The 21,571-nt window shown below is 37.0% G+C and overlaps 1 non-coding gene across 1 annotated transcript; it reads left to right on the plus strand.

The window, feature by feature from the left end:
- The first annotated feature begins 1,165 nt into the window (after positions 1 to 1,165).
- On the plus strand, positions 1,166 to 1,271 carry LOC111880212 (small nucleolar RNA R71). Its single transcript, XR_002846404.1, has one exon. It is a non-coding gene; the product is annotated as a small nucleolar RNA R71 (small nucleolar RNA).
- Positions 1,272 to 21,571: the final 20,300 nt, after the last annotated feature.

Genomic DNA, 21,571 nt, shown 5'->3' on the forward strand with positions numbered 1-21,571 from the left:
CCAAATGAAGCTAACTGAGGTAGATTTCTGATTCCCACACCTTCCTTGCTCCTAGTCTCTTGCCCTCCAATCTCTTCCTTTCCAAAAACCTTCTTTCTAAAGCTCAAGACACAGAAGAATGAAACACCACACAAATTAGGGTTTCTATGAGCTCTCAAGGACTGCAAAGAGGCCAAAGAAGGCTTAAGCCTCATTAAATAGGTTTCAAAACCCCGAGATTTAGGGTTTCATCTGCCAGCTCCTACTCGTTGAGTCCCTTCATAGACTCGGCGAGTAGGTCACTAAACACGCGATCCCACCCTGCTGCTACTCGACGAGTAGTGCAACCAGCTCGTCGAGTAGGACTTAAAACCAAAGAAATTCTTATTTACATCAATACCTGAGAATCAGGGTGTTACAGTTTGGTACTTGTTTCATACATCACAAATGCCTTATAATTTCCTTGCTTTTCAATAAATATCGCCATAACATGAGATTGTGGAATTTGATCAAGAATTTTTGGAGGCAATCGATCGTTTACGATTTTGGTCATTGACCCAATTGAGTCTCAATGTTCTTAATTACGGCCTGTCGATTTCTTATCATAGTGTCAGTTGCGTCATGTCTCTTCTCAATATCGGCTGCAAAGCGTGCGAGCATCGACTCAAACTTGGATTTATTTTCGGACAGTGGTTGTTCTTTTTATAGAAGCCTCAACCTGTTTTCCTGTACTTCTCTTCCTTTTGCTTCTTGTATTCATCGTAAGGAAAACACTCCTTAGATTTCCTACAATCCTTGTCGTACTAGTCCTTGATAGAGTAACATACTTAGGATTTTTAAATTTCCATTTGCATCTAAATCACAATATTTGGTCAAGTACGGCCCATTGCTATTATAACACCCTACTCGTATAGAATGTATAGACTGGTCCATTTTTGTCATTCACTAGGCCATGTTATCCAGTTTATCCATTATCCCTGTCATGTTCTCATGTCCTCCGTCACCTTTACCTCTTGTAGCATCTTCTCGTGGGTTATAGTACTCTCTTTAGTGTTTCATGAATTCTTTAGTTAATTATATGATTGTTGTTGGATTCTTCTTATTCACCGGCCCTTGAGAATCAAGAAGTTGCCTCATTGTAACATTCACCCCATCATATAAAATAGACACATCTTGTTGTACGTTCAAGTCATGTTGAGGATAATTTTTCGAAAGTCCCTTGTATCTTTCACAAGCTTCGAATAAGGATTCATCGATTTCTTGTTGGAAATTAGAAATCTCTTTTTAAGTTTGGATATCTTTGAAGGAGGACTAAATTGCTCAACGAAAGCTTCACGAAGTTTGTGACAGGTTCTTATTGTTCCAGGAGCTAATGACTTTAACCATAGATTTGCATCATGAGTAAACGTCTCGAAAGCATTCTTACTAAAACTACATTTCCTGAAACATTTGGAACATTGAAATAATTTGCAATGTCCGAAACTTCATCGAAATCATCTTCATAATCTTTCCCGAAAAAAGGTATATCTTTGAGCATGGAAAGAATATGGCCCTTGAACTCAAAACCCATTGTAGTCGGATTTTTGGGTGGAACTGTTGGATAAGATGTCTACGTCCATAACTATTTCTGGTATGTACTTGACCCGACCCGACATGTTCCATTTGGGTTGCATCGCATCATGGATTTGGATAGACTAAATGAGAGAAATAACACTTGTGGTTTATTAATATATTATAAGTTCTAATAAATTAATAGTATTATTTAATTAGTATTGATCAAGAATTAATTTGGAATTAATTAAGTGATCAAAAGATAACTAATTAAATATATGGGTTGATTATGTAAATCATCCATAACTTGTATAGTGGGCTAAAAGGCTCCATGGATTAGCAAGTTGGGTTAAACCGATAGGATGCTTCATGGATGCTCCATGGGAGTTACAAACCCATGGGTCATGGAAATGAAAAGTCATGTCACATTAGGGTTTACATGATGTAACCCTAGATGTGACACACTATATAAGCAACATGTTCTAAACCAAAATCGGCTACACTATGTTACAAGAGGGCTAGGTCGATTTTTAGAGTGTTACACATTCTCTCAAAGTCATTCCAAATCATTTGGTGTTGTGTGAAGTATTTGAGGCATCACACTTGGGGTGCTAGGCTCTCAAGGTTTTCAAGGAATCAAATTAACTACAAGGTATGTAATTCTAGCCATTTTTTTAGATTAAAAGTTCCCCATGTATGCTAGATAGGTTTATGAACTTTTAAAATCATATTTTGCATGTATTTTAGACAAATATAGATCCAAGGTTTTCTAGGGTTGCATGTACACTTAGGGGTGTTAGAATGCTCAAATCCCATCAGTGGTATCAGAGCCTCGACTTGCTTGTGAATACTTGATGCAAAATACTGTTGAAAATTGAATCTTTGTTGTCTGCACAGGGGACTCGACGAGTCCATGGGCAGGACTCGACGATTCCATGGGCATGACTCAACGAGTCCAAGTGAAAATACAACCAACTCGGCGAGTCAGTTCGTGCACTCGACGAGTTGGCCATGTGGAATGCAGAAATTCGATTTGTGCTGCTGGAAATGGACTAGAAACATTACCATAAACTATTTTGGTGTTATAAAACTTATTTTAGATGGTGTAATGGTTGTTCTAATCAACTTACAATGGCTAATATAAAAATTACATGATTATATGTGTTCATATGTTCTTGAAATTTTGATATGAATGTTCATGTTCTTATGAGTTATTGACAGATCATAGGAATTACATGTTTAATGATTAATTCATGATCTTTATGTGTTTTAATGGAGTCCATAACTTGTCCTCAAGTTATGGATAACCAAAAGTCTCTTTATGTTAAAAGCCATTAAAAGAACACATAACTCATAAGTTATGAATGTGAAAGATTTTGTAAAGTTAGAAAACTTGCCCTCAAGTTTTGGAACATGTAAAGTCACTTGATAAACTTCAGTTCCAACCCCTAGATTTTTAAAACTTAAAGATCAGCCCTTATACTTTATAATATTATAAGTTAATAATATATATATATATATATATATATATATATATATATATATATATATATATATATATATATATATATATAAGAGCAAGTCTACTTACCATTAGTAGACCTCATTCACGAAGCCGGTCTATAAGGGGGGTATAAGGTTGCTACCTATAAAATGGCAGCTTAATGGGTGTCCACTCTCACCCACCGCTTCCTTGATCGGTGGAGGGTCGTTAGCCGAACGGGTAGGACAAGGACTTATAAATTCTCATTAAAAAGTATGATGAATATTATAAAGTAACTAAATGTTTTATTAAATTCCCAATCTTAGTTACTTTAGGAAAATGTGAATAAGGTGCTAATCCATGAAATTAAACTTTACACTTTGATTAAGTCGTTAGTGGAGCGTGTGTGGTTAACCGGCACAATAACCTAGACTTAACAAGGTAGGTAAAGGGTGACTTAAAGTTTATCATAGTATCGGTGGAGCGTGTGTGGTAAACCGCTACATCGATTGAGTGATAAACATTAAGGGTACCAAGTGATTTGCAAGGTTACTTCACACCTCGTTTTGTGATCCTCGGTATCCCAGTCACAAAACTTGGAGGGCACACTCGAGATTGAAACATGCCTTTGAAAAAGTTCATTGAATCTCATAAGAATCAAAAAATGTCTAAGAACCAATTAAAAACCTAATAGTTTATATTTTGTTTTTTTTTTGTGGAAATTGGTGAATCGTCATTCACCTACCTTTCAAATATGTTATAGCCTAGATTATGGCATACCTCTTCTAAGTTATAATATATTGTGATTGGATCCTAGCCATAATATTACATTTGGGTGTTTTATTAAGGACTATCTTTATATCTAAACTAAACTTGTCCTCTTCTTTTAAGATGTCTTCCAACAACACTGCTTCTGGCTCAAATCCTACCGGCTCCTTTTCCTTCATGAACCTTTGTGGGAGGGTCATCTTTGATGGTTCCAACTTTATGGATTGGATCCAGAACATCAGGATGGTGACTCGCTACGAGGACAAGGAATATGTCCTCGATAAGGAGCTGAAGGAGATTGACGAGTCCACTGCTACTCCTCAGGAGATCGCTGACTTCCGGACTCATGATAGAGATGCCGCCAAAGTGGCATGCATCATGATGGCCACCATGACAGATGAACTCTAGAAGTCCTATGAGGACTACTACCCTTTTGAGATGCACCAAGATATGAAGGAAAAATACCATCAGAGTGCTCGTAAAAAGCAGTATGAAATAATCTCCTCCATGATAACAACCACGATGAAGGACGGAGAATCCGTCACGACCCACATGCAGAAAGTGCAAAGGTATGTGGATCGTTTACTGAAGCTTAATGTGAACTTCCCCAAGGAGCTTGCAATATATATCACATTGAACTCCTTACCCTCGTGTTATGATAATTTCCGCTTGACATACCACATGAATAAGGAAGAAGTCATACTTAGCAAACTTCAGGGACTACTAAAGACCGCAGAAACAGGTCTTAAAGGTAAGTCGGTTGTTAACACTCCTACTCCATCTCCAAAATCTGCCCCTATCTTGGCAATCGGGAAAGGTAGAGGGAAGAAGAGGAAGAGCTCTTCGAAGGGTACCAAGGCTAGGCCCCTTGATGGCTCTTTTTCAAGTGGAACCAAGAAAGGTTTCGTCACTCCTTCTTCAGACCCAAAAGAGGCTGAATGCTTCTATTTTCATGAAAAGTCACACTGGAAGCGGAACTGCCCAAAGTACCAGCAAGATGTGAAGGATGGGAAAGTCAAAACCAACCATGTAGGTATTTACACTATTCTATCTAATAATTCACCCTATTCTAACTCTTGGGTCCTTGATACCGGTTGCAGTATTCATATCTGTTCTGATTTGCTGGGACTAAGAAGAAGTGAGAATGTGGAGCATGGAAAGATAAAATTGATCATTGGAAATAGGAAAGCTTCACCTGTCACCAAGATTGGAGTTTATTCTTTGCTGCTAAGTAGTGGGTTTATTTTAGATTTGAATAAATGTTGTTATTCGCCTGAAATGGCAAGAAATATTATTTCCTTTCATGCTTTGTACAAACAAGGGTTTACCTTTTCTTTCTATAATGAAAATGGTGGAATAAATGATTTCTTTAATAATGTTCTTTATTTTAAAGCATCACCTTGTGATGGTGTGTATGAAGTGGTATATGGTTTAGCTAATCTAGGAAATAATGTGATGTGTATTGATTCTTTGAGTAATAATAACTTGGATAAAGCATCATTATGGCATTGTTGTCTTGGACATGTGAGCAAGAAACGCATAGGCCAACTCCAAAAAGATGGAGTCTTGGAGTCGTTTGACCTAAATTCAGATGATAGTTGTGAATCATGCTTACTTGGAAAAATGACAAAGTCACCCTTCACTGGTTCTTGTGAAACAGGTGAAGGTTTGTTGGATCTTATACACACGGATGTGTGTGGACCCTTCAAAACAGCCACAAGGGATGATAATCGTTATTATTTGACTTTTACTGATGAGTAAAGTAGATATGGATATGTCTATTTAATCAAGAATAAGTGAGAGACTTTCAAGAGGTTTAAAGAGTTTAAGTAGGAAGTCGAGAATCAATTGGGCAGGAACATTAAGATGCTTCGATCCGATCGTGGTGGTGAGTATCTTAGTACAGAGTTCCTCGACTATCTCAAGGAATGTGGGATTATCTCACAATTGACACCTCCCAAGACACCACAGTTGAATGGTGTGGATGAGAGGCGTAATTGAACCTTGTTGGATATGGTTCGTTCCATGATGAGTTGAGCTTCGCTACCAATCTCATTTTGGAGGTATGCCTTAGAGATGCCGCCCATATCCTTAATCTGGTCCCTACAATGAAAGTTGCCAAAACTCCTCATCAGATGTGGACTGGTAAAGTTCGCAAACTAGACCACATCAATATTTTGGGTTGTGAGGCTTTCATAAGACGCAAGACTCACGATAAGATCGAACCTCGAAGTGAGAGGTGTATTTTCATCAGCTACCCACATAAATTCTTTGGTAACCTCTTCTACAGACCTAGTGACAATATGGTCATTATAGCAGGGAGGGGTGTCTTGAGAGAGAGAGAGAGAGAGAGAGAGAGTTCATAAGGCAAGGAAACAATGGGAAGCAAATTGACCTTGAATAAATTCAAGAGTCAAGTGGTGAAGGAACTTCAAACCTGTAACACTAGTCAAAATAGGTCAATAGACAATCACATGTGATTATGCCAATCATGTAATGTGATTATGTTAAACTAGTAATGTGGTAAGAGTATTATGTAGTTCATGATAAATTCTAATACAAATATGAACTTTCTTTGTGATATAACTCAAAGTATACGTCCACACGATTCCAAAAATATAGAGAACGCCTGAATCTGACTTCGCATGAAGAAGTTATGATAAACCGAACACTATAAAAGTATTTAATAAGACGAATTTAAAATAGAATTATAATTAGCTATTTATGTCTAAAAAAGAGTTGTAGTACTCGTCAATACCTAAGCGTTCATATAAAGAACGTCAAAAATGGAGTTCGTAAGCAAAAGTTATGGCCATCCAAAGATTCAGCTTTCAGAAACCCTAATCTAACTAAATTCACGACGTCAGCTTTATGACACTCACGACGTGAGGAGTCATTTATCCATATCTCGGAATCTAGAAGATGTGACGAGGCTGCGAGGGGATAGAATCCAAACCCACGACGTGAACAAAGAGTTTTTTCACGACGTGAGGAGTCACATGGCCACCTTCCGAAGCTAGGGACGCGAATGGCAAGTCTCTGGGGTGATCATTCAACCATTCTTACACCAAAACTTCTTCCCTTTGCTGAGGCCATCTTGCATCCTGAGCCCCGACGATCTCGCACGCTGACTGTTTTGCTTAGATAACATAAAATCACGCTACTAGGGTGAGTTTCACGGCCCCACTTTCTAATATTTCAGGGGAAAATGCATGCCAGTTATTGTATATATGTCTATATTATAGTATATAGTTATAATAATCAAGATATGATTGTTTTAAATATAACATTTTGAATACATACAACTATTATTAACTTATCAGTATGTTAATTTATTAATCTAGATCTTGAGTTATACTTAGGATTCTACATATATGTTGTGTGCGATATAATACCCAAGTAATATTCGAAAGTTCTAAATGTTAAGTTATATAGTATGTTGCTGTTAATAGTTTTATGTCAAGATAAAACTAGATACGTTATATGTTGTTATTATTAGTTTTATGTCAAGATAAAACTAGATATGTTTTATGTTGTTATTATTAGTTTTATGTCAAGATAAAACTGGATATGTTATATCTTGTTATTGTTAGTTTTATGTCAAGATAAAACTAGATATGTTATATGTTGTTATTGTTAGTTTTATGTCAAGATAAAACTTGGTATTGTTATTGATAGTTTTATGTCAAGATAAAACTAGAAACGTTATATGTTGTTATTATTGGTCTTAGGTCAAGATAAAACCTGGTTTTTTTTACTTCAAGATATAGTTGTTATACTGCCTAAATATTATGAAGTTAGGAGTAATGTTTAAAAGCATAGTCTAGTAACTTAAGGTTTTAGACATGAAGATGCTTTTATTGTTAGAGCTATAGGAAGCCGTCAAAGTCTACATGAGTAATTGTATTCATCAACTAATATTGAGGATCTTAGCGGAAATCGTCTGAACTGTAACCGTTAATCCCGTGTGAGCGAGGAAGTCGTGTATAATCAGTATACGGGTTGACCACCCCACTTGTGACTGTTAGCTACAGTCAAGCAAAAGCAAGTGATGAACTATCCTTTTATTTGTTATTATTCTGGCGTCAATGAAGCGTACGGTGTTGTTTCTCATGTTAAATCATGAGTGTATTTGTTCTCATGGTAAATCATGAGTGTATTGTTCTATCAGAAGTATTATGCGATAGCAGCGGTTACAGGCTCATGGTAGCAAATTGTAGAAACATTATACCTTGTCGTATACAAGTATTAATGTTAAGTATAAGTTTTCCCCTAGTTATACCTTAAGATTAATAAATGTTTAGGTATAACACTTAAATGATAAGTATACTATTCTACCTAATGTTGGAGAGTCAAAATGATACTTTCAAAACTATACTTTTGAATGTGTAAAAATGTATTATTTTATGGAGTCAAAACATGTGGACTCACCAACTTTATGTTGATGTATTTTAAAATGCATGTGTTTTCAGGAACTTGAAAAGTTGGTATGTATTCGAACAGGAGAAGTTTTACTAGTATCTTTCTGGTCATTAAGAAGTATGTCATAGTCGGATATTATGTAATAAATACTAGGAAAACAATAATGTAACTTTTAATCATCAATAAAGGTATGTATTTTCTTTAAGTATTGTTCAATTTATGTTATATAAATGTGATAAGAAAAATGACGTTACACTACCCGATGTTTCCGCCGATGGCCAGGGTTTGACAGATTGGTATCAGAGCTATGAACTATAGTGAAATAGTACTTTCTTAGGAAAGCACGTCTATAGTTTAGGGCTTACTCTATTAGGTTTAGGTATATCCCTTAGCCTATAAATAAAAAGTATTATTAATTATACTACTGAAGCACTACTTACAGGAGCGGTGACAAGGATAGACATGTCGATTTGGGTTGCTGGATTTCAGAATGGCTATATGCTAAAATGATCCTGCCCTTTCGACAGTCCTGACTGGCCGGAGCCTTATCAGATAGACCTGAAGTAACAAACAATAGTAAAAGTGTGAATACAATAAGTAAGAATATAGAGTCATATATAAAAACTCAGACCCGCGATGAGAATACACCTTAATACCTGGAATGTTTTTGATCTCAAGGATTTAGATTAAATATTCCAACTAAAGTTTATATGTGCATAGATCCTATCACAACTAGGTGTAGGTGCGCAACTACATTTTATTATGATCAGATCATATGGACTATTTAATTTGGGAGGAATATTTGATAGACTAAACTCTTGGAAATCCAAAATGTATAGGAATCCGACATGACACATTCACGATAATGGATAATCATCGAGGATATGGATGAAGAAGAGGAACTTTCATTCCTTATGATGTTAGGCGATCCTTACTATCCTATAACTCCAACCACCTTTCATCCAATACCTTCTGACAATGGAGCACCTATACCCTCCAACGAATGTGAAGAGAGTGAACGAATGGAAGAAAGTGAATCCATGGAGGAGACAGAGTCGGTGGCATCATCTCTACCACCACTGAACACTCTTTACCGTAAAGTTCGAGGAGGAGTAAAAATGAAACGCACTGCACGTAAATCTATACCGATATGGAAAAAGCATAAGGAGAGTCAGAAGGCAACATCTTCAGGAAGTCATAGAGTTCAATATGAACCTGCACGGATCGAACAAATAGTTGATAAATGGGTGGCGGAAGAAAAAGCTGCAAAGATGTATGAGACTGGTCAATCATCTTAACCACATCTCCAACATTCTTCTGAAGATAACACTTTATCTCAATTGTTTGAGAAAAGTGTGAAAATTGAAGATAAGATGAAAATTGTTGAAGGGAGGGCTACTCATCTCCCTGGAAGAGTGCGAAGGCTAGAAGGACAAAGGACACGAGATCAGGAATCGGTGATGGATGTCCATCATCGTATAAATTTTTCTTATAATGATATGATAACTCACAACGCTAGGATTACAGAGTTAAAGCTCTACAATCAAACCTCAAGAAATGAAGAACGCATGGGAAGTCTTGAGCAGAGAACTCAAGCACTTGAAGAGCAAGTGGTTAATGTCACTGACGTGCTGGGTCATCACTTAGGTTTCTGGTAGATAAGCTACAACTAGTGGTTATGTAAATAGAGAAAATCAGACTAGTTAAGGCGAAAAAAGGAAAGTTTATAGCAAGGATGTAGAAAACCTTGCAAATTTTGCAATGTTTATAGAAACTTTTCTCTTATAAACCTAAATAAACTGATGTAACCACTAGTAACAATATGAAACATACGTTATAGTAATCATTATGTTGTCTATTATGTTTTACGCTGTGAATAATAACCAGAGTACTTAGTACTCGTGTATTAAATGCTCAACAAAACTCATAAAAATTCTTATTATTTATAATAGGAACTAAAACAAAATCCCTAGAAAGAGTAATCGGCTAAACCCTAACCAACCATCAGCACCACAACAACAACCACAACCACCGCCAAAAATAAACCCCTCAATAAGTACAGTGCAACTTGAAGAAATCATAGCTCAAAGAATTGTCGCGGCTCTATCTAATGTCACAAGAGATGGAGTTAGAAATGAAGGCCATGTAGGGACCGCTAGAACATGTACCTACAAAGATTTTATGAATTGTAGGCCAAAAATCTTTCATGGAAATGAAGGGGTAGTGAATTTGACAAGGTGGATAGAAAAGATAGAATCCGTCTTTCAAATAAGCTTTTGTCCAGATGATTGTAAAGTACGATTTGCGGCATGTACTTTCGCTGACGCAACACTTACATGGTGGAATATCCATGTGAATACAATAGGAATTGATACTGCAAATTCCATGAAATGGGAGGAGCTAAAATGATGCTAGTATAGGAGTATTGTCCTAGGGAGGAAATACATAAACTGGAACAAGAACTGTGGACCCTAACCATGAAGGGTTCGGAGATAAAAGCTTATACCGCTAGATTTAATGATCTTGCTGTAATGTGTCCAGCACTTGTGACCCCTGAATATAAAAAGATTGAGCGATATATCTGGGGTTTAGCATCACAAATCAAAGGCATGGTGACCGCATCAAAGCCTACGACTTATGACAGCACCAAGAGGATAGCTCATCAGCTAACCCTCACAGAGATCCAAGGAACAGAATTGGTCTCAAAGGCTGAGTCTCCCAAATCTAGAACAAACAAGTGCAAGTTTAATAAGAATAATCCCAAACAATCATCAGAGAAAAGACAAGAAGTGGCAACCAACTACGCAGCCACAACAGCAGTATCTACTCAACCAAAGTCTGCATGGTGCAACCACTGCAACCATCATCACCCAGGTGACTGTTTTGTTTGCACGAAATGCAAAAAGAAAGGGCATACTGCTAGTTACTGCAGGAGCACAACACCTGCAACAGTCAATCAGAAAACAAATACTAGAACAGGTCGTGGTGAAGAAAGAAAGTGTTATGAGTGTGGAGAGGTTGGACACATCAAGAAGGAATGTCCAAAGTTAAGGAGTCAAGGAGGCATAGGGTGTGGCAGGGCATTTGTGATCGGAAGCAGAGAGGCTATCCAGCACCCTTCGGTTGTATCTGGTACATTTCTCATAGATAATTTATATGCTAGCATACTCTTCGACTCTGGAGCAGATCGAAGTTTTATAACTCCGACATTTAGAAAATTGTTAATTCATAAGTCTAGCATATTAAAAGAAATCTATGAAGTAGAAATCCCTAACAGACAAACTGAGAAAACACATGAAATCCTAGAAAATTGTCTGTTAACTCCTAATAACTACCTTTTTCACGTCAACCTCATGCCAATGCCTATCGGTAGTTTTGATGTCATAATTGGCATGGATTGGTCATCTTCACACCGTGCCGAAATTCTATGTCATGAGCAAGCCATACAACTACCCTTACCAAACTGCGAAGCCCTGATTATCTATGGTGATAAGTTTGGGAAAAACCTCAAAGTCATCTCTTGTACCAAGACACAGAAATATCTACATAAGAAATTTAGCACATTCTTAGCCCACATTGTAAATAAGAGAAGAAAGATAAAAGAAATCAAGGACATACCTCCCGTCCGACAAGTCGAGTTTCGAATCGACTTAATTCCAGGAGCAGCACCAGTAGCGAAATCTCCTTATCGGTTGGCTACATCCGAAATGCAAGAATTATCTAGTCAACTACAAGAACTTCTTGACAAAGGCTTTATCCGACCAAGTTTTTCACCTTGGGGAGCACCAATCTTGTTTGTCAAGAAGAAGGACGGGTCCTTTCGAATGTGTATTGATTATTGGGAGCTGAACAAGCTAACGATCAAGAATCGTTATCCGCTTTCAAGAATTGATGATTTATTCGATCAACTGCAAGGATCTAGCTACTACTCAAAGATAGATCTAAGATGAGGATACCATCAACTCAGAGTAAAAGAAGACGACATTCCAAAAACAGCATTTAGAACTCGTTATGGTCATTATGAGTTTTAGTTATGTCTTTTGGATTAACCAATGCCCCAGCCATGTTTATGGATCTCATGAATCGTGTTTGCAAATCATACTTCGATCAATTCGTGATCGTATTTATCGATGATATATTGATATATTCACGAACCAAGGAAGAACATGGTCAACACCTGCAAATAAGCTTGGAACTACTAAGAAAAGAAAAGTTGTACGCTAAATTCTCCAAATGTGAGTTTTGGATTAGAGAAGTACAATTTTTAGTTCATGTAGTTAGCAACGAAGGAATTCATGTTGACCCATCCAAAGTTGAAGCAATCAGGAATTGGGAAGTACCAAAGACGCCAAAAGAGGTACGTCAATTCCAAGGACTTGCTGGCTATTACCGTAGGTTCATAGAGAATTTCTCCAAAATAGCCAAGCCACTTACAACACTAACCCAGAAGGATATGAAGTTCAACTGGGAAGATAAACAAGAAGCTGCTTTTCAGAAACTGAAGCAAATGTTGTGTAGTGCACCAATCCTATCCCTTCCAGAGGGGACATAAGATTTCTTCATATACTGCGACGCATCAAATCAAGGATTGGGATGTGTGTTGATGCAAAGAGGAAAGTTTATCGCCTACGCATCACGACAACCTAAGGTGCATGAAAATAATTACACTACACATGATCTTGAATTGGGAGCTGTAGTTTTTGCACTAAAAATCTGGAGACATTACCTATACGGTACTAAGTGTACTATTTTTACCGACCACAAGAGTCTCCAGCACATCTTCGACCAAAAAGATCTTAATATGAGACAACGAAGATGGGTCGAATTATTGAATGATTACGAATGTGAGATTCGTTATCATCCTAGAAAGGAAAACGTGGTAGCAGATGCCTTGAGCCGGAAAGAATATATTAAACCCCGTCGGGTACGAGCATTAACCATAACTATCCATTCTAACCTTGCCGCACAAATTAGAGAAGCTCAACTTGAGGCTCTAAAAGAAGAAAACATCAAGAACGAAGCTTTGCGAGGAAAGGAAAAGAAACTTATACAAAAAGATGACGAAACGCGACACTTTATGAACCGAATTTGGACGCCTAAGTTCGGTGGAGTCAGGGACTTGGTCTTAGAAGAAGCCCACAAGTCCAGATATTCCGTGCATCCAGGCTCTGAAAAAATGTACTTAGATTTAAAAGTACATTATTGGTGGCCAAACATGAAGGCGGAAATTGCTACTTATGTGAGCAAATGTTTGACTTGTTCTAGAGTGAAGGTAGAACATCAAAAGCCTTCAGGTTTACTTCAACAATCGAAAATACCTTAATGGAAATGGTAGCAGATATCAATGGACTTCATCACTAAGTTACCTAAAACTCCTAGTGGGTCCGACTCTATTTGGGTGATAGTTGATAGGTTAACTAAGTCCGCCCATTTCTTACCAATTAACGAGAACGAAAAGATGGAGAAGCTGACTAGAGTTTATCTTAAGGAAATTCTTAGATTGCATGGAGTTCCGAGTTCTATTATTTCTGACCGAGATAGTAGATTCACTTTATGATTTTGGCAATCTCTACAAAAATCCTTAGGAACACGTCTAGACATGAGTACAGCTTACCATCCACAAACTGATGGTCAGAGTGAGAACCATTCAGACTTTAGAAGATATGCTCCGAGCCTGTGTAGTAGACTTTGGAAATGCGTGGGATACTCATTTACCGTTAATTGAGTTTTCCTACAACAATAGTCATCACACCAGCATCAAGGCTGCACCGTTTGAGGCTCTTTATGGACGAAAATGTCGTTCTCCAGTATGTTGGGCAAAAGTTGGAGATATGTAGATGGCCAGAGAACATACAGGCAATACCTTACATACTGGACAAGAAATAATCCACGAGACAACTGAAAAGATCGTGCAAATTAAGGATCGATTAAAGGCTGCACGTGATCGTCAAAAGAGCTATGCTGACGTAAGACATAAGCCTTTAGAATTCCAAGTTGGGGATAAAGTAGTGTTGAAGGTCTCTCCTTGGAAAGGTATAATTCGATTTGGTAAGCGAGGCAAACTAAACCCACGTTATATAGGACCTTTTGAAATTCTAAATAGAATTGGTTCTGTCGCATACCAACTCAAGTTGCCTCAAGAGCTAAGTAATGTGCACGATGTTTTTCACGTATCAAATCTCAAAATATGTCCATCCGATGACACTCTTGTGGTACCCCTCGACGAGATACAAGTCAATAACAAACTCAACTTTGTAGAAGAACCTGTTGAGATCATGGATCGAGAAGTCAAACGATTAAAGCAAAGTCGTATTCCCATAGTGAAAGTTCGATGGAACTCTTTGCGAGGACCTGAATTTACTTGCGAATGTGAAGATCAGATGAAAGAAATATACCCCCAATTATTTGACAAAACCCTATCCACAAGAGAAATTTAGGGAGGAAATTTTTCTAACGGGGGAGAATGTAACACTAGTCAAAATAGATCAATAGACAATCACATGTGATTATGCCAATCATGTAATGTGATTCTGTTAACCTAGTAATGTGGTAAGAGTGTTATGTATTTCATGATAAATTCTAATACAAATATGAACTTTCTTTGTGATATAACTCAAAGTATACGTCCATACGATTCCAAAAATATAGAGAATGCCTGAATCTGACTTCGCATGAAGAAGTTATGATAAACCGAACACTATAAATCTCTATAATAAGAGGAATTTCAAATAGAATTATAATTAGCTATTTATGTCTAAAAAAGAGTTGTAGTAATTGTAAATACCTACGCGTTCATATAAAGAACGTCAAAAATGGAGTTCGTAAGCAAAAGTTATGGCCTTCCGAAGATTCAGCTTTCAAAAACCCTAATCTAACTAAATTCACGACGTCAGCTTTATGACACTCACGACATGAGGATTCATTTATCCATATCACGGAATCTAGAAGATGTGACGAGGCTGAAAGGGGATAGAATCCAAACTCACGACGTGAACAAAGAGTTTTTTCACGACGTGAGGAGTCACATGGCCACGTTCCGAAGCTAGGGACGCGAATGGCAAGTCTATGGGGTGATCATGCAAAACTCACGACGTGAGCCTGATGACACTCGCGACGTGAGAGTCCAAAATTCTTACTATAAATAGTAGTTCCGACTTCATCCATTCTTACACCAAAACTTCTTCCCTTTGCTGAGGTCATCTTGCATCCTGAGCCCCGACTATCTCGCACGATGACCGTTTTGCTTAGATAACTTAAAATCACGCTACTAGGGTGAGTTTCAGGGCCCTACTTTCTAATATTTCGGGGGAAAATGCATGCTAGATATTGTATATATGTCTATATGATAGTATATAGTAATGATAATCGAGATATGATTGTTTTAAATATAACATTTTGAATACATACAACTATTATTAACTTATCAGTATGTTAATTTATTAATCTAGATCTTTAGTTATACTTAGGATTCTACATATATGTTGTGTGTGATATAATACCGAAGTAATATTCGAAAGTTCTAAATGTTAAGTTATATAGTATGTTGCTATTAATAGTTTTATGTCAAGATAAAACTAGATATGTTATATGTTGTTATTATTAGTTTTATGTCAAGATAAAACTAGATATGTTTTATGTTGTTATTATTAGTTTTATGTCAAGATAAAACTGGATATGTTATATCTTGTTATTGTTAGTTTTATGTCAAGATAAAACTGGATATGTTATATGTTGTTATTGTTAGTTTTATGTCAAGATAAAACTTGGTATTGTTATTGATAGTTTTATGTCAAGATAAAACTAGAAACATTATATGTTGTTATTATTGGTTTTAGGTCAAGATAAAACCTAGTTTTTTTACTTCAAGATATTGCTGTTATACTGCCTAAATATTATGAAGTTAGGAGTAATGTTTAAAGGCATAGTCTAGTAACTTAAGGTTTTAGACATGAAGATGCTTTTGTTGTTAGAGCTATAGGAATCCGTCAAAGTCTACATGAGTAATTGTATTCATCAACTAATATTGAGGATCTTAGCGGAAATCCTCTAAACTGTAACCGTTAATCCCGTTTGAGCGAGGAAGTCGTGTATAATTAGTATACGGGCTGACCACCCCACTTGTGATTGTTAGCTACAGTGAACCAAAATCAAGTGATGAACTATCCTTTTATTTGTTATTATTCCGGCGTCGATGAAGCGTACGGTGTTGTTTCTCATGTTAAATCATGAGTGTATTTGTTCTCATGGTAAATCATGAGTGTATTATTCTATCAGAGGTATTATACCATAGCAGCGGTTACAGGCTCATGGTAGCAAATTGTAGAAACATTATACCTTGTCGTATACAAGTATTAATGTATAGTATAAGCTTTCTCCTACTTATACCTTAAGATTAAAAAATGTTTAGGTATAACACTTAAATGATAAGTATACTATTCTACCTAATGTTGTAGAGTCAAAATGATACTTTCAAAACTATACTTTTGAATGTGTAAAAATGTATTATTTTATGGAGTCAAAACCTGTGGACTCACCAACTTTATGTTGACGTATTTTAAAATGCATGTGTTTTCAGGAACTTGAAAAGATGGTATGTATTCGAACAGGAGAAGTTTTACTAGTATCTTTCTGTTCATTAAGAAGTATGTCATAGTCGGATATTATGTAATAAATATTAGGAAAACAATAATGTAACTTTCAATCATCAATAAAGGTATGTATTTTCTTTAAGTATTGTTCAATGTATGTTATATAACTGTGATACGAAAAATGACGTTACACTACTCGGTGTTTCCACCGACGGTCGGGGTGTGACAAAACCCTAACTCTCAACCTGAGGAGGAAACTCCTGTTGAGCCAATCGACAAGTCTGAACCTCTGAGGCGTTCCACAAGGGTTAGGAATGCACCTGAGCATTATTATGGTTTCCATATTACTGCGGAAGGTAAGACACTTATCAGTGATGAGACATTGGTAAGTCTGGATGAACCTAAAAATTACGCGGAAGCCATGGCAGGCCCCGAGTCTACCAAATGGAAAGAGGCAATGGACAGCGAGATACAGTCCATGTATGACAATCAGGTTTGGAGCATGGTTGACAATGTACCAGGTCGTAAGACATTTGGGTGCAAGTGGATCTTCAATAAGAAGGCCGACATGGATGGTAATGTACATCATATAAGGCGCGACTGGTTGCAAAAGGCTTTTCTCAAACTCCGGGAGTTGACTATGATGAGACCTTTTCACAAGTTGCAAAGATGAAGTCCATTAGGGTTCTGTTAAGCCATAGCTGCATTTCATGATTATGAAATATGGCAAATGGGTATCAAAACCGCCTTCCTTAATCGAAGTTTGGCTGAAGATGTTTACATGAGTCAGCCAGAGGTTTTTGTCTATACAAAATACCCTAATAGAGTGTGTAAGCTCTAGAAATCCTTTTATGGATTGAAACATGAACCTCGCAGATGGTTTGCTTCGATGATAAATTAAAAGAATTTGGATTTTCTAGGAGTGAAGATGAATCTTGTGTCTATGTCAAGGCTAGTAGGAGTATAGTCAGTTTTTTAGTTTTGTATGTGGATGACATACTACTCGTAGGAAATGACATCCCAACCCTACAGGAAGTGAAATCCTTGCTTGGGAAGTGTTTCTCTATGAAAGACCTAGGAGAAGCTGCCTATAATCTAGGGATAAAGATTATGAGAGACCGGAGTAAAATACTAATTGGACTTAGTCAGAGTACTTACTTGGAGAAGGTGCTGAAGAGATTCAACATGCAAGACTCTAAGAAAGGAGAGTTACCCATCCAGAGTAACGCGACACTGAGTAAAACTCAGAGCCCGAGTATTGAGGCCGAGATAGCATAAATGAGTCGAGTACCTTATGCTTCTGCAGTAGGTTCGATCATGTACGCTATGACCTGCACTCGACATGATGTAGCCTTTTCTTTGAACATGGTTAGAAGATATTAGGGTATAGTGATGCTAGCTTTCAGACTGATAGGGATAATTTCTGCTCTCAGTCAGGTTGGGTCTTTACCTTAAATGGGGGAGAAATTACTTGGAAGAGTTCCAAGCAAGAGACAGTGGCTGATTCAACTTGCGAATCAGAGTATATAGCAGCAAGCGAGGCAGCAAAGGAGGCGATATGGCTGAAGAACTTCATCGGAGACCTTGGAGTTGTACTAGCTATAAACGAGTCAATGCAAATTTTTTGTAATAGTGAAAGTGCAGTTGCCTTAGCCAAGGAACCAAGGGATCATGGGAGATCCAGACACATTGATAGAAAATACCATTTCATCAAACATCAAATAGAAGAAGGACTCCTCATGGAAAAGAAGGTATCATCAGATGAGAACCCAGCAGATCCCCTCACGAAGGGACTGACTAGGGTTAAGCATCTCTAGCATACTTGGACCATAGGGCTGAAGGATGATATTAGTTTTAGTAGTTAGATAATTTAAAATTTGTAAAGTGTAATTGACATTTGATGATGAATAAAAGTTGTGTTTGTTTATGAGTAAAGTGTTGCTATCTTTTGTCAATCGTTTACTATATTTCTTTTGCATGTTTTGACTTCCAAAATAATTATGTTTGGTATATCATATTATTAGAACCTCCACAGTCGGTCATATGTTGGAAGTAGGTATGAATCAAGACTGTTATGAGTGGTTGCAGAGGTCTAAGTTGTTGGACATGGCTACGACACTCATGAGTGCTCATAAGTTCTGAGCATTGGACTCACCCCACGCTCCTAGTATCACTTCATGGAATTTTTCTCGAGTGATCGTGAGACGGTAATATCATATAAGTCTTAAAACCTAGAGATATAACTTATTGCCTATGAGTTGTTTATGCATTGATCGTACGAAAACGCATTGATAACTCGATGTTATAAAACGTAATTTTGTGTGTGATTCAACAAGTAGTAGAATAAGCATATGAGTCGAAGTCTACATGTTCCGTCTTGGATTAGAAATGATATCTGGGCACCTCGATGATCTTGTTTTGACCTATGTAGCGGTCCTGGTCAGAACCGAATTGATGTGTTTAATTTAGTTCTATGTCAAACAAATCGGAAATCGGGAAACAAACTGTTGGACAATAAGTAAGACATTGTTCCATGTATTTGTCCGGGTGATATCTAGAACAGAGGATTATATGATCACTTATCTTAATTGCACATCATCATCTTCTCAATTCCGAGAGACTTTGAAAGAGCTACGATTGCTGAACGGTTCCTGAAGTCATACTTACAGATATAGTTATTAGACTTATCCAAGTTGGAGATTATTGGATAAGGTGTCTAAGTCCATAACTATTTCTGGTATGTACTTGACCCGTCCCAGCATGGTCCATTTGGGTTGCATGGCATCATGCATTTGGATAGACTAAATGAGAGAAATAACACTTGTGGTTTATTAATATATTATAAGTTCTAATATATTAATAGTATTATTTAATTAGTATTGATCAAGAATTAATTTGGAATTAATTAAGTGATCAAAAGATAACTAATTAAATATATGGGTTGATTATGTAAATCATCAATAACTTGTATAGTGGGCTAAAAGGCTCCATGGATTATCAAGTTGGGTTAAACCCATAGGATGCTCCATGGATGCTCCATGGGAGTTACAAACCCATGGGTCATGGAAATGAAAAGTCATGTCACATTAGGGTTTACATGGTGTAACCCTAGATGTGACACACTATATAAGCAACATGTTCTCTACCAAAATTGGCTACACTAAGTTACAAGAGGGCTAGGCCTTTTTTTAGAGTATTACACATTCTTTCAAAGTAATTCCAAAGCATTTGGTGTTGTGTGAAGCATTAGAGGCATCACACCTGGCATGCTAGGCTCTCAAGGCTTTCAAGGAATCAAATCAACTACAAGGTATGTAATTCTAGCCATCTTTTTAGATTAAAAGTTCCCCATGTATGCTAGATAGGTTTATGAACCTTGGAAATCATATTTTTCATGTATTTTAGACAAACATAGATCCAAGGTTTTCTAGGGTTGCATGTACACTTAGGGGTGTTAGAATGCTCAAAACCCATCCTGAACTACACCAGGACTGTTGTCATTTCGCAACCTTTTCTTATACTCCTTCATTGGCATATCCATAATTTCCTCTATCTCTTTTGTTGAATCAAGAAAGTGACCCTCTTGAACCTTAATTTGAAGTCCTCTTCAATACCGCAATGTTGCTTCTGCTACCGCAACGAGAAGAGTCGATGCTATCCGCAACCATCTTATTTGGAACAAAGACTTAGTGTTTTTTAACTTATGTATTTACTATGTATTGTCCAGTGTGCCTTACATGGAAAATTCTTTTAAATTATAGTCTTTGTTTATTCTCTTGTAATGTTCTTGGAAATCTATAAATAGAGGATTCCGCTTCAAATGAAATACACATCTCTCTTATCTCTTACATCACTTATTACTCTCTCTTTTCTATCAAAGATTTTACTGAACTTACACACTTATCTTAGGATCGAAATCTCTCCTTCGGAGCAACTCATTCTTGACTTAATGACTTTAAGTTGATCACACTTACTAACTTGGTTTGAATGCAATCATTATCAAGAATCAGCTTAGTGTTTACTTGATATAATACTTGTTATTTATATTTCCTTACCATTTCGTCATTATATTTCCACATCTAATTATCTAACTTACCAACTCTAACTTATTATTGTTGAGCTTTCTGATCCTTTGAGTTAAACTTATTCTGCATTATAACTTGTTCTAACGTTTGTTGAAGTGTGTTTCTCAAAAGTTTTTCTCTCTACAATTGGTATCAGAGCCAAAGTGGTTGCTTTTTGAACAAAACTCTGATTTTGAAAAGGTTTCTATACCACTAAAGCTCATTTTTCTTAAAAAAAATCAAAACAAGAAAATATGGCACAAGCGTTATCTCTTAACATTTCCAACAGTGTTGGAAGTTTGAATATGGCTCCAATGTTGGTAGTAAATGAGTATCATCACTGGTCCCAAAGGATGGAGAGATATCTAAGAAGAATTGGATGAGATGTGTGGAGTTTGGAGATCTGTAGAAGAAGGACCTCATGTCCCTATTCTTACTCCAGTTCAAGCTGACAGTGCTCAAGCCAGACTTGGAGGAGGCCAACCTGCAATGAATCGTCCCACAAAGGATGATCTTGATAAAATGGAAAATGATGCAATTTACTTTTATGAAATATCTTGCAGGTTTGCTCCTGACAACTTCGACATTATCATCAGTTGCAAATAAGCCAATGAGATCTGGGAAGTTCTCAAATATCTATATGAAGGTTTGGAGCAGGCACAAGATAAGAAGCTCACCACCGCACTCAACGAGTTCAATAACTTCAAAGCTCATGA

Source organism: Lactuca sativa, chromosome 3, assembly GCF_002870075.4.
Source record: "Lactuca sativa cultivar Salinas chromosome 3, Lsat_Salinas_v11, whole genome shotgun sequence".
Classification (NCBI taxonomy): Eukaryota; Viridiplantae; Streptophyta; class Magnoliopsida; order Asterales; family Asteraceae; genus Lactuca; species Lactuca sativa.